Genomic DNA, 11764 nt, shown 5'->3' on the forward strand with positions numbered 1-11764 from the left:
TCCTGCTTCCTGACCTGCTTGAGTTCCAGTCCTGACTTCCTTTGGTGATCAACAGCAATGTGAAAGTGAAAGCTGAATAAACTCTTTCCTCCCCAACTGGCTTCTCAGTCATGATGTCTGTGCAGGAATAGAAACCCTGACTTAGACAATAGATATTTGCAGGTTTTTATAGAAATATGAGTTTTCATTTTTGGATGAATATATTGGAATAGAATATATATAGTAAAATATGCACTTAATATAGTTAATATGCCTATATGTATATACATATCTTGCACATTTACCTCTATAAGAAACTGCCAAATTGCCTTCCATAGCAACTCCTACCATTTTGCAATTTGAGAATAATACAAGGGCTCCAGTTGTTCTGCAGCTTCATCAGCTTTTGGTATGGACAATAGATTTATTTTAGCAATTCTAGAAGATGGATAAGAGCATCTCACTGTGGCTTTAATTTAGAAATTTCTAACAACTAATGCTACTGAGAAAAGTAGAACCAGATTTACTGGTGAAGCGGATGTGGGCTGTGAAAAAAATTGAGGAGTCAAAGACAATTACAAGATTTGAGACCTAACCAAGATAATAGTGAAAAAATGGGCAGAGTTTCAAAACACAGTTAGTCTGACATGATTTCAGTGACTCAGAAAAAGCTAGGAAGTAGCCATTAGGAAAGAGAAAATGAGTGTTGTTATTGGGGCCTAGGGAGAGCAATAACATACTCCTATCCCATATGCTCATGAGGAATCGCAAATGAGATTTATTCAAAGCAAATAGAGCTGAAGATGATTAAAGGGCTTTTATGGATGGTGTGTAGGTGGAAAATGAAAGGTGCCACCCTCAAGGAAAGCCATATTTGTCTGGAAAAAGCAGGCTCTTGTTAACATCTCAAGGATGTGATTCACCGTGGAAATCTGAAACCTGTTTTATTGCCTGGGTGGGTGCTGGCTGCTGCAGAGTTGTTTTTACTGACACATAGTTGGGAACAGTTGCCGGACTGGATAGTGGAATCTGGTACCTGGGAATAATGGGCCGTGATATAACTGAATAATAAGCAAATCTAAGAAAACAATTACCCTGTCCATACCAGACAGAATCACAAGAAAGCTGGGAAATTAAGGTCTCTACCAGGAGTATTCTTCCCTGGTTTCATTGCCTGACTTCTCAGAAAAGCTCATGCTAAGTACATATGGATTAGTAGTCAGTTATCTATGGCTCATATATAGGTGATGGTCACTTAAGAAACAGTAAAACCAAGGCTATAGAGGTTTCTCAGTGGTTAAGAACACTTTCCACTCTTCCTGAGAACCTAAGATCCATTCTCAGTACTTACTTCAGCAGTTGGCAGACCACTGCCTGTAACTCCAGATCCCGATGATCTAATCTCTTCTGCTTTCCTCAGATACCCACATGCATTTGTACACATTCTCTCTCTCTCTCTCTCTCTCTCTCTCTCTCTCTCTCTCTCTCTCTCTCACACACACACACACACACATACACACACACACACTCACAAATAAATAATAAAAGTAAGCCTTTAATTGTTGTTATATGTGTGTGTTTGAATATCCATAAAGACATAAATACAAACATCGTAGTCTATATAATGTCACTTGTATGCATATGTTTCCTGGATTGACCATTTGGTAAAGGATAACCAATTGGTGTTCCCTGGGGAACATTGTATCTCCTACTCTCAGCATTCCTTAGTTGCTGGTAGTTCTTTGTCTAGGGTTGAGGCCTCTCATATTTCACTCTCCACGTTAGTATGTCTGTTGAATATTCTCAAAGAACAATAAAAAAAATTAAAAGCATTACAAAAAATGAAAATATAAAAAATATCTTTAAAAGAGAAAATGGTTAAAAAAGATAAAGAGTATGTGGGAGCTCCTGACAGTGGTGTCGTGCTGACAGGCTCCCATAAAAGATCATCCAAAAGCATGTTTCCATCATGTTTCTGGACATTTCATTGCCTGCTTTCTACTTCTGCTTTGGCTTCTTCATCTGTTTCCTGTCTTTAACTTTCTATTGTTATTTTAATTTATTGTCACCAATATGAAACACCTTTACTTTTTTATTAGGAAGTTGAAATAATATAATAAAATATTTGGGAGAAAATAAACCTTTTCCAAAATCATCACTGATTTTTTTGGAAGGTCATACTTTCCTTCATAAGTGTCCTATGTAAATTATCCCACATGCATTTTTAAATAGTGGAAAAGTTTTGAAAAAGTTGTTTTCTTTTCTATTTATATTGACACTCAAACCTCCCTTTGGTGCTCCTAATAGTCAATATAAATAATTGTTTGCTCTTCTAGCTCCATGATCATGCAATTTGGTATATAAAGATACCCACATTACTTTTAAAAAAAATCAGACTCTAGGAATAGAGAGAATATGTTTCAATATAAAAAAAGCCTTATCTCAAAAGTCTATAGATAAAAAATATCACACTGGTGAAAATTAAAAGCTTTTTGTCTAACATGAAGAATAAAACAGGAATGAGTAGCCTGATCACTACTCCATATACTACTAGAATTCTTAGCTAGAGCAATTAAGATATGAAAAAAACCCACAAAGGCATCAAAACAAAGAAATCTTCCCTGACAAGACTTTATTTATAAAAGTTTATATGTAGTAATCCCTGAAGAGAACACAGAAAACCTATTAGAACTAATTGAATGAATTTAGAAAAGGCAAAGCATGCAAAATTAAACAGACAAAACCAGTAACATCTCCTGGTTTTGTTGATTCTTTGTATTTGTATTTGTTAATTCTTTTTGTTTCTATTTGGTTTGATTATTTCCTGCTGTCTACTCCTCTTGGGTGTACTTGCTTCTTTTTGTTCTAGAGCTTTCAGATGTGCTGTCAAGCTGCTAGTGTATGCTCTCACTAGTTTCTTTTTGGAGGCACTCAGAGCTATGAGTTTTCCTCTTAGCACTGCTTTCATTGTGTCTCATTAAGTTTTGGTATGATGTGTCTTCATTTTCATTAAATTCTGAATAGTATTTAATTTCTTTCTTTATTTCTTCCTTGACCAATTTATCTTTGTTCAGCTTCCATGCATATGTGTGCTTTTCATTGTTTTTGTTGGAATTTAAGACCAGCCTTAGACTGTGGTGATCTGATAGGGTACATGAAATTATGTCAATCTTCTTTTATCTGTTGAGGCCTGTTATGTGACCAATTATATTGTCAATTTTGGAGAAGGTACCATGAGGTGCTGAGAAGAAGGTATATACTCTTTTGCTAAACATCTGTTAGATCCATTTGGTCCATTACATCTGGACCAAATGGATTAGTTTCACTGTGTCTCTGTTTAGTTTGTGTTTCCATGATTTATCCATTGTTGAGAGTGGGGTGTTAAAGTCTCCCACTATTACTGTTTGGGGTGTGATGTGTGCTTTGAGCTTTAGTAAAGTTTTTTTTTTTTAATGAATGTGAGTGTCCTAGCATTTGGAGCATAGAGGTTCAGAATTGAGAGTTCATGTTGGTAGATTTTTTTCTTTGACCAGTATGAAGTGTCTTTACTTATCTTTTTTTTGATAACATTTGGTTGAGATTTGGTTTTATTCGATATTCGAATGGCTACTGCAGCTTGCTTCTTGGGACCATTTACTTGGAAAATTGTTTTCCAACCTTTTACTCTGAGGTAGTGTCTGCCTTTGTCACTGAGGTGCATTTTCTGTATGCAGCAAAATGCTGGGTCCTGTTTATGTATCCAGTCTATTAGTCTCTGTCGTTTTGGAGGAACTGAGTCCATTGATGTTAAGAGATATTAAGGAATAGTGATTGTTGCTTCCTGTTATTTTTGTTATAAGAGGTGGAATTATGTTTGTGTGGCTATCTTCTTTTGGGTTGTTGAATGAAGATTACTTTTTTGCTTTTTCTAGGGTGTAGTTTCCCTCCTTGTGATGGTATTTTCCATCTATTATCCTTGGTAGGGCTGGATTTGTGGAAAGTTATTGTATGAATTTGTTTTTGTTATGGAACATCTTGGTTTTTCCATCTATGGTAGTTGAGAATTTTGCTGGGTATAGTAGCGTGGGCTGGCATTTGTGTTCTTGTAGGGTCTGTATGACATCTGTCCAGGATCTTCTAGCTTTCATATAGTCTCTGCTGAGAAGTCTGGTGTATTTATGATAGGTGTGCCTTTATATGTTACTTGACCTTTTCCCCTTACTGCTTTTAATATTCTTTCTTTGTTTAGTGCATTTGGTGTTTTGATTATTATGTGATGGGAGGAATTTCTTTTCTGGTCCAGTCTATTTGGAGTTCTGTAGGCTTCTTGTGTGTTCATGGGCATCTCTTTCTTTAGGTTAGGGAAGGTTTCTTCCATAATTTTGTTGAAGTGGGAATCTTCACTCTCTTCTATACCTATTATCCTTAGGTTTGGTCTTCTCATTGTGTCCTGGATTTCCTGGATGTTTTGGGTTAGAAGCTTTTTGCATTTTACATTTTCTTTGACTGTTGTGTCAATGCTTTCTATGGTGTCATCTGCCCCTGAGATTCTCTCTTCTATCTCTTGTATTTTGTTGGTGATGCTTGCATCTACAACTCCTTATCTCTTTCCTAGGTTTTCCAACTCCAGGGTTGTCTCCATTTATGATTTCTGTATTGTTTCTAGTTCCATTTTTAGATCTTGGATGGATTTGTTCATTTCCTTTGCCTGTTTGGTTGTGCTTTCCTATAATTCTTTAAGGGAATTTTGTGTTTCCTCTTTAAGGGCTTCTAGCTGTTTACCTGTGTTTTCCAGTATTTCTTTAAGGGAGTTATTTATGTCCTTCTTAAAGTCCTCTATCACCATCATGAAAAGTGATTTTAGAATTGAATCTTGCTTTTCCGATGTGATGGTGTGTACAGGACTTGCTATTGTGGGAGAATTGGGTTCTGATGATGCCAAGTAACCTTAGTTTCTGTTGCTAATGTTCTTATGCTTGCCTCCTGCCATCTGATTATCTCTAGTGCTACCCGCCTTTGATATATATCTGACTGGAGCCTGTCTTTCCTGCAATCCTAGTTGTGTCAGAACTCCTCAGAGTTTAGCTGTCTCTGTGATCCTGTGATTTTGTGATCCTGTGATCATGGGATCCTAGGTGTATCAGAGTTCCTAGAAGTCAGGCTGCCTCTGGGACCCAGAGATCCTGGTGTCACCAAGCTCCTGGGATCCTGTAATCCTGGGGATCTGGGGGTGTTAGAGTACCTGGGAGTGAAACTTTTTCTGAATGTTGGCGATCTGGCTGTAGAGTTAGTGCCCAAGGTCTCCTCAGGGCACCAACCCAGATGGATAGGAACCTGTGCCACTGGTCAGGCAGAATTCCTAGGTTCCCGGGTCCCACTGGTCCCAGTCACTTCTGGTGTTGGGGCAGATGTTGTGTCTTCCTCACCTCTGATCATATGGCCTTCATTTCTTTAATCATTGTTTTGGACTCATTTTTTTCTTGAAAAGTAAACTAATCACACATCTTACATTATTTAATCTTGTTCCATAATTTTTACATCTTTATGTTATTTACAATTGTGGATATTTCCAGTTTATTAATTCTCTCTGCTGATATTAAATATATCTATTGAATTCTTAATATCAGTAAAAAATTTTTCAGTTATAGAATTCCTTTTGACTCTATCTGCCTCCCTATGTATCATTTTTGTTTGTTTGTTTTAGTAAGCATGTGAGTGTGTTTTATTTGCAGGCACATGTATGTGGCAATGTGGGCTATCTTCTGGGATCTAGAGATTGAACTCACATTGTAGGGCCTGCATACAAGCACCTCTACCCAATGAGCCATCTTGCCAAACCTTTAGTGCAGCTCTTAAGTCTTTTGCTTTCTTAACTTTATTTTAATGGTTATTTTAAGTTTTTACCTCAAGAATTGTCAATATTTGTCGTTTTTAAAATATATTTTTATGGTTTCGTCTTCCTTTTGATTTATTATAGTTTTTGTTCATATTTCTTGACAAGTGAAGAACTTTTTGCTTAGATGCAAGACCTTATATATGAAAAATTGTAGATTTTATACAATATTGGAAGAGTGCCTTGATTTAGTTGCTGGTAGATATTATCTTTTCTCATGGATGATCCCTATACAGTTTGTTGTTAACAGTAAGGGACATTTTTGTTTCTAGGGATTTTCAACTTCCCTTGTCCCCTTTTGAAGATTTGTATACTGAAAAGACTAACCCCCTTTCTGATCTTGAATTCACCCTCTGATTCCCCAGTGCCATTAGACTACTGAAGTATTTTTCTAGCTATTTTGTCTCTTAAATGTTCCTTTTTCTATGAATTTTGGTACTCATATTTTGAGTATGCATATAACTTAGAATTTGGAGAATATCTCACAATTTGTTTATACTAGAATGTTTTTGTTTGTTTATTTTTATCTTTTTAAGATTTATCTATCTGTCTGTTTATTTATTTATTTATTTATTTATTTATTTAAAGATGGCAGTCAAGTTTCTTTTAAAAGCAATCAATTAAAATATCTGGACCACATAGCTGGTCCCTGATAAAGAAGCTGGAGGTACATCTAAGAGCTCAACTCTAAATGTAGTGATTCCATGGACTTGGTGATCTCCCTTCCCTTCATCAGAGCAGGGAAAGTGGATTGTGAAGAGACCAAGGGGACTCATTACTGCACTCACATCCCAGTACCTTGTTACCTCTTGTCATTGACAAATGTGTCTGCACCATGCTTTGGAAAGTTCACTGCAGAGCCCAATGAAGGCATCAGCACTAACTAGGGTTCTGATGACTCTATTCCAGAAAGGTGCATGAAGAGGTCTTCTAGCTCTGTCATATCCACATCATCAGTGCTGGGGACTTGCCAGGTTTCTTAGTTCTCGATAAAATCTCAAAGCCCCACTGAGTTAAAGAACCTCACAGTGCCTTCAGAATTTAGCTGCTTCCAAGGTTTCTCTGGCTCTGCCAGCTGCCCATCAAGGTAAGCATGTTGGTAAAGGCACTTGCTTCCAAAGGGGAAGGTCCCCTTGCCTTGTTCAAAGTATTTACAAGCCTTTTTCCTGTTTGAAAGCTTCAATTAATTCATTCTTTTTATTCTGATCTTCTATCCAATACACACTTGGAATTACAAACTCTGATATCACACGGCCCTCTGGACAAGACATTATGATCAGGTTTTCAAACTGCTTGGCACATCTCCATTGACAGATGCATAACAGGCAGTAGGTGTGGCTGCAGTTGGAGAGAATGCCAAACCTCCTCTCAGAAGCAGATGTTTTCTCCAGGATCACCTCCATACAGATGCTGCACACTTTATCCTGGCTTGCCTAGAAGGCAAAAACCTTTTCCATCTCTTGTTGAATTGTTAACCTACACATCTTCTCATGAGCTTTCGTTTGTTCTTGGGTCAAAGAGGTGGAGGACTTGAAGCCTGCAGATCTCACACATGTCCCTATACAGGTAGACACAAGCATCTCCAAACTAGCACTCCCCAGCAGCAGCATAGGGGCACAACTGCTGCTCATTGTTGTAGGAGCTGCTGGCCTTAAAGTCATCCAGGTCAGTCCTGATAGCACTAGGTAGGAATGGGGCTTCATCTCTGGGCTAGTCTGAGGGTCACTGCAGCATAGTTATTCACTGTGCTTGGAGGAGTCTTATCTTCAGCCAGACCAGTGAGATTGTGGTCTCTGAGCACCAGTGTCATCTTCTCCTGCTTTCTAGGTTCATTTGAATGTGTCCTCATAATAGATGTGGCAATTTTAGGAGAAGGCTGAGAACTATGCAGGCCTGGGAAGGACGAAGGGTGGGGTGCAGAACCCACAGCTTCACCTACTACAGCTAAGGGCTTTGTATGATCATATTGAGGTGTGCAAGGGTCTGTCTCTGTACTCTCAACTAAAAGAGGCTATTGGAGCCATGTATCCTCCTATCTATACCCACACCTGTGTCCCAGTAGGACTGACAGAAACCCATCTACTGCCAAAGAAGGCCCTTGACACCTGTGCTACCAAGACAGGCCATTGGTAGGAATCTTCAGGATACACTGATTGGGGTGGGTGGATGGATTGGGAAGAGTGGGTAGCCAACTCAAACTCTAGAACTCTGCCAGACAATGAGGACTAGATGGGCTCTGCTCACCAAGGCATGGAGCATCTCACATTGTTGTCTAGCCTGGAGCAACAGGGCTTTGTGTGCATGAATGTCATAAGCATCCATGCCAGAAGTCACCTGAGCATGAACCAGAAATGGCTTTCAAACCAATGGCATATCACCTTTTGACACACAAAACCACAGTGAGGGTATGGTTTGGTAGCAGTGGGAAAGTCTAGGGTGTGCTATACAGGACTTAAAGGTAAGACACAAATTATTAATATTCTAAATACAATTTTAAGTTAAAATCTCCCTGCATCAAGGCCTATGCTCAGGCAGGCATATGGCATGCACTTGTATTCTCACCATTGGAGATGGAGGCAGGAGAACAGAAGTTTGAAGTCAGCCTGGATGGCATAAAACCCTGTCAAGAAAACCAGACACAGCTCCACTCCAGTGGCAGCCTTGCCTGCAGCATGCACCATAGGCACAGTAGCCCTTCTGGCAGTATTTGTAGATGGTGGACAGTTTGCTGTTCTCCAAGTCATGTGAGAACAGACACTGGCTGCCTTGCTACATACACCATGCATAAAATACCTGCAATTGACCTGCTTGGTGCTCATGGCAGCAGGGCCAAGGGCTGGAGTTGCACTGAAGTCTCAGAGCCGCCAGCACTGTGGCCCATCTCAGCCCCTCTATTTATTTATTTTTATGTGAGTACACTGTCACTCTCTTTAGACACACCAGAAGAGGGCATCAGATCCCATTACAGATGGTTGTAAGCCACCATGTGGTTGCTGGGAATTGAACTCAGGACCTCTGGAAGAGCAGTCAGTCAGTGCTCTTAACTGCTGAGCCATTTCTCCAACCCCCTAGCTTTTTAAAAATTATCTCTCTCATCTTAGCTGAGCTCTGGGCTCTTCTCCTTGGCCATACTAAGATTGAATTTTTCTCTCTGAATTCCAGAGAGATTCCCAACAAGCTTCTGACCAATGTTTTCCAGTGGGCCTCTATTTAGTGTCACTACAATGATCCTGCAAATGTTCTAAAGGAAAAATTCCAAGCAATCTATCTATCTATCTATCTGTCTGTCTATCTGTCTGTCTGTCAGTCTGTCTATCTATCTATCTATCTATCTATCTATCTATCTATCTATCTATCTATTTATCTACATGTCTATTTTGGGGGATGTGGAGGTCAACTTTGTGAAGGAGAAAGTAGGACGGAGAGTGAGGTACCACAGGCTCCTTGAAGGGTCTTGATCTAATATCACACATGGCATTAGACCTAAGATGGCTCCCAGAACATTGATGAGACAGCAAAAAGGATGGAGGCCAGGGTGGTGGCTGCTTCCCCTACTCCTGAGTAACTTCATCAGGCAGGGCATAGTAACTTCATTGGGGCATAGTGACAATGTTGTGAGATATGATTGGCCAAAGATTTAGGGCCTTGGGGTTGGCCCAAACACTGTATATAAACTTAGGTGATGGGCAATAAACTCAAATCTGCACCCTGATGCCAGTCTCTGGCCTTTGATCCTGGGGATGTTGGAAACCAAAAGCATTCTCTGGCTTGACCCACTGCTAAGCTCAGCTCTGGCAGAGACACCCCAGAGCCAAGAGGCTTGAGAACCAGGATCCTACTTTAATACCAAGCTCTCCTTAACTTGGAATTTCTCTCAAGGATTCTTCCTTGCTAGACAGGTTTTTCCTCAGAGCCAGCAATAGAAGTCAAGCACATTCCTTAGGACAGTCCACAATAGTTAGAAAAGGCTTCCCTCACTCAAGGACTTTAGCTAGGATGGAACCTCCCAGTGCTTCCCTCCAGCAAGACCCAGAGAATTAACAGGAAATACCAAAATACCTCAACAGGGAGGGCTCTACTGCTCTTCTACCTGCTTCATACCTAGCTATCAGACTCTGCTGACCTTGAAGCGGCCTATGTGACCTCAGTCTTGTGCCTCTTGCTGTAACCCCCGCCCACCTACGTGACTCTTGTCATCTGCTGAGAATTCCCCTCACCCCTTCCTCATTTTCTTTTTCTGTAACATATATATACTGGCCACTGGTCATTAATAAACGAGGCTTTGACAAAAGATTTGCAAGGCCTCCCTCTCCTTTTTTCACCCATTCTATTCCAGGTTTAGTTCCCCTCAAACCCCACAGAATAACTAGATCCCGCGGGTCTGGGATATGGGGATTTGTCAAGTGACTCTGTTTCCTCTTGTTCCCCAGCCTTGGTCCTGTTTCCACAATGTATGTCTATTTTTCCCCTATGTATGTCTGGGTACCATGTGAGTGCTACATTGGTGTCCCTAGGACTGGAGTTAGAGACAGTTGTGAGCTGACATGTAAGTGCTGGGAATCAAACGTAGGTCCACTAGAAGAGCTCTTAACTGCAGAGCCACCTCTCCAGAACCAGATTCAGTTCCATATAGCTTGACCACTCCCTAAAATTTTCCTTACTTCTTGGGTGGTATGGTAGTTTAAATTACAATAGCTCCTGTAGGCTCATATATTCGAATGTTTGATTCCCAGTTGGTGGAATTGTTTGGGACAAATTAGGAGGTCACTAGTGGACTCAAACCATTCCCAGCCTTAATGTTGGCTTTCAGACATTGCCTCAGTACCATGCCTGCCTGCCTGCCTGCAGCCATTTCCTTAGTCATGGTGACTATGGACTAACCCTCTAAAACTGTAAACAAGCCACCAATCAAATCTTTTCTTTTAAAAGCTGCTTTGGTTCATGGTATCTCTTCAAAGCAATAGAACAGCAACTAAGATTGATGGAATACTTATGAGATTTTTATGAGGCAGATATATTTGTAAAAACTAAAGAGCTTTAGTTATGGGTCCTAGAGTTTTTGCCATAAGAATTTTCCTAACTCTCACTCTATTTGGACAGAAACAAAATTCTGCAGAAGCTCCTTCTTCAGGACTTCAAGGTGTCTGTCCAGGGCTTCAAACTCTTCAGCTTCTACCTACTCAGTGAGCCAGGCCTAGTTTTGCATAGAATTTAGAGGCATTTGCACTGATGTGATGAGACATTAGGCAGCAGAGATGAGTGTTTCTGCTGATATCTATGAAGAATCATTTATAACTTTTGGTCTACCTTTGAATCTAGGTGGTGACCACAAAAATATAACAATGCACTGTCTGGGCTGGCCTGTGCCCTGAGCAGAGCTTAGTCACAAGCTCCACACCCAGTCCCACAACACCCAGAGGAAGCTCCACTCCCAGGCACTCTAACACCCCCAGGATCAGAGGTGAAGAAGACAGAACATCTGTCCCAATACCGGAGTAACTGGGATCAGTGGAACCAGGCACACAGGACCTCTGTCAGCCCAGTGGCTTGGGTTGCTTCTGGTCTGTCTGGGCCTGCAGGTGCCCTAAGCAGACCTTGAGTGCAAACTCTGTAGCCAGAGGAACACCCAGAGGAAGCTCCACTCCCAGGTGCTCTAACAAGCCCCAGGGTCACAAGATCCCAGAATCACAGGATCATAGAGACAGCTTGACTCTGAGGACTTCTAACACAATCAGGATCACAGGAAGGACAGGCTCCAGTCAGATTTAGCAAGGGCAGGTAGCACTAGAGGTAACCATATGATGCAGGGCAAGCAACAAACACCAAGATTCCTTGGCATCATGAAAACCCAATACTCCCACCATAGCAAGTCCTGGACACACCATCACACCAGAAAAGCAAGATTCAGATATA

General features: G+C 40.5%; 1 pseudogene; it reads right to left on the reverse strand.

Moving 5' to 3' along the window:
• Positions 1-6734: 6734 nt before the first annotated feature.
• On the reverse strand, positions 6735-8670 carry LOC116091658 (annotated as a pseudogene).
• Positions 8671-11764: the final 3094 nt, after the last annotated feature.

The sequence above is a fragment of the Mastomys coucha genome, chromosome X (assembly GCF_008632895.1).
Source record: "Mastomys coucha isolate ucsf_1 chromosome X, UCSF_Mcou_1, whole genome shotgun sequence".
NCBI lineage: Eukaryota > Metazoa > Chordata > Mammalia > Rodentia > Muridae > Mastomys > Mastomys coucha.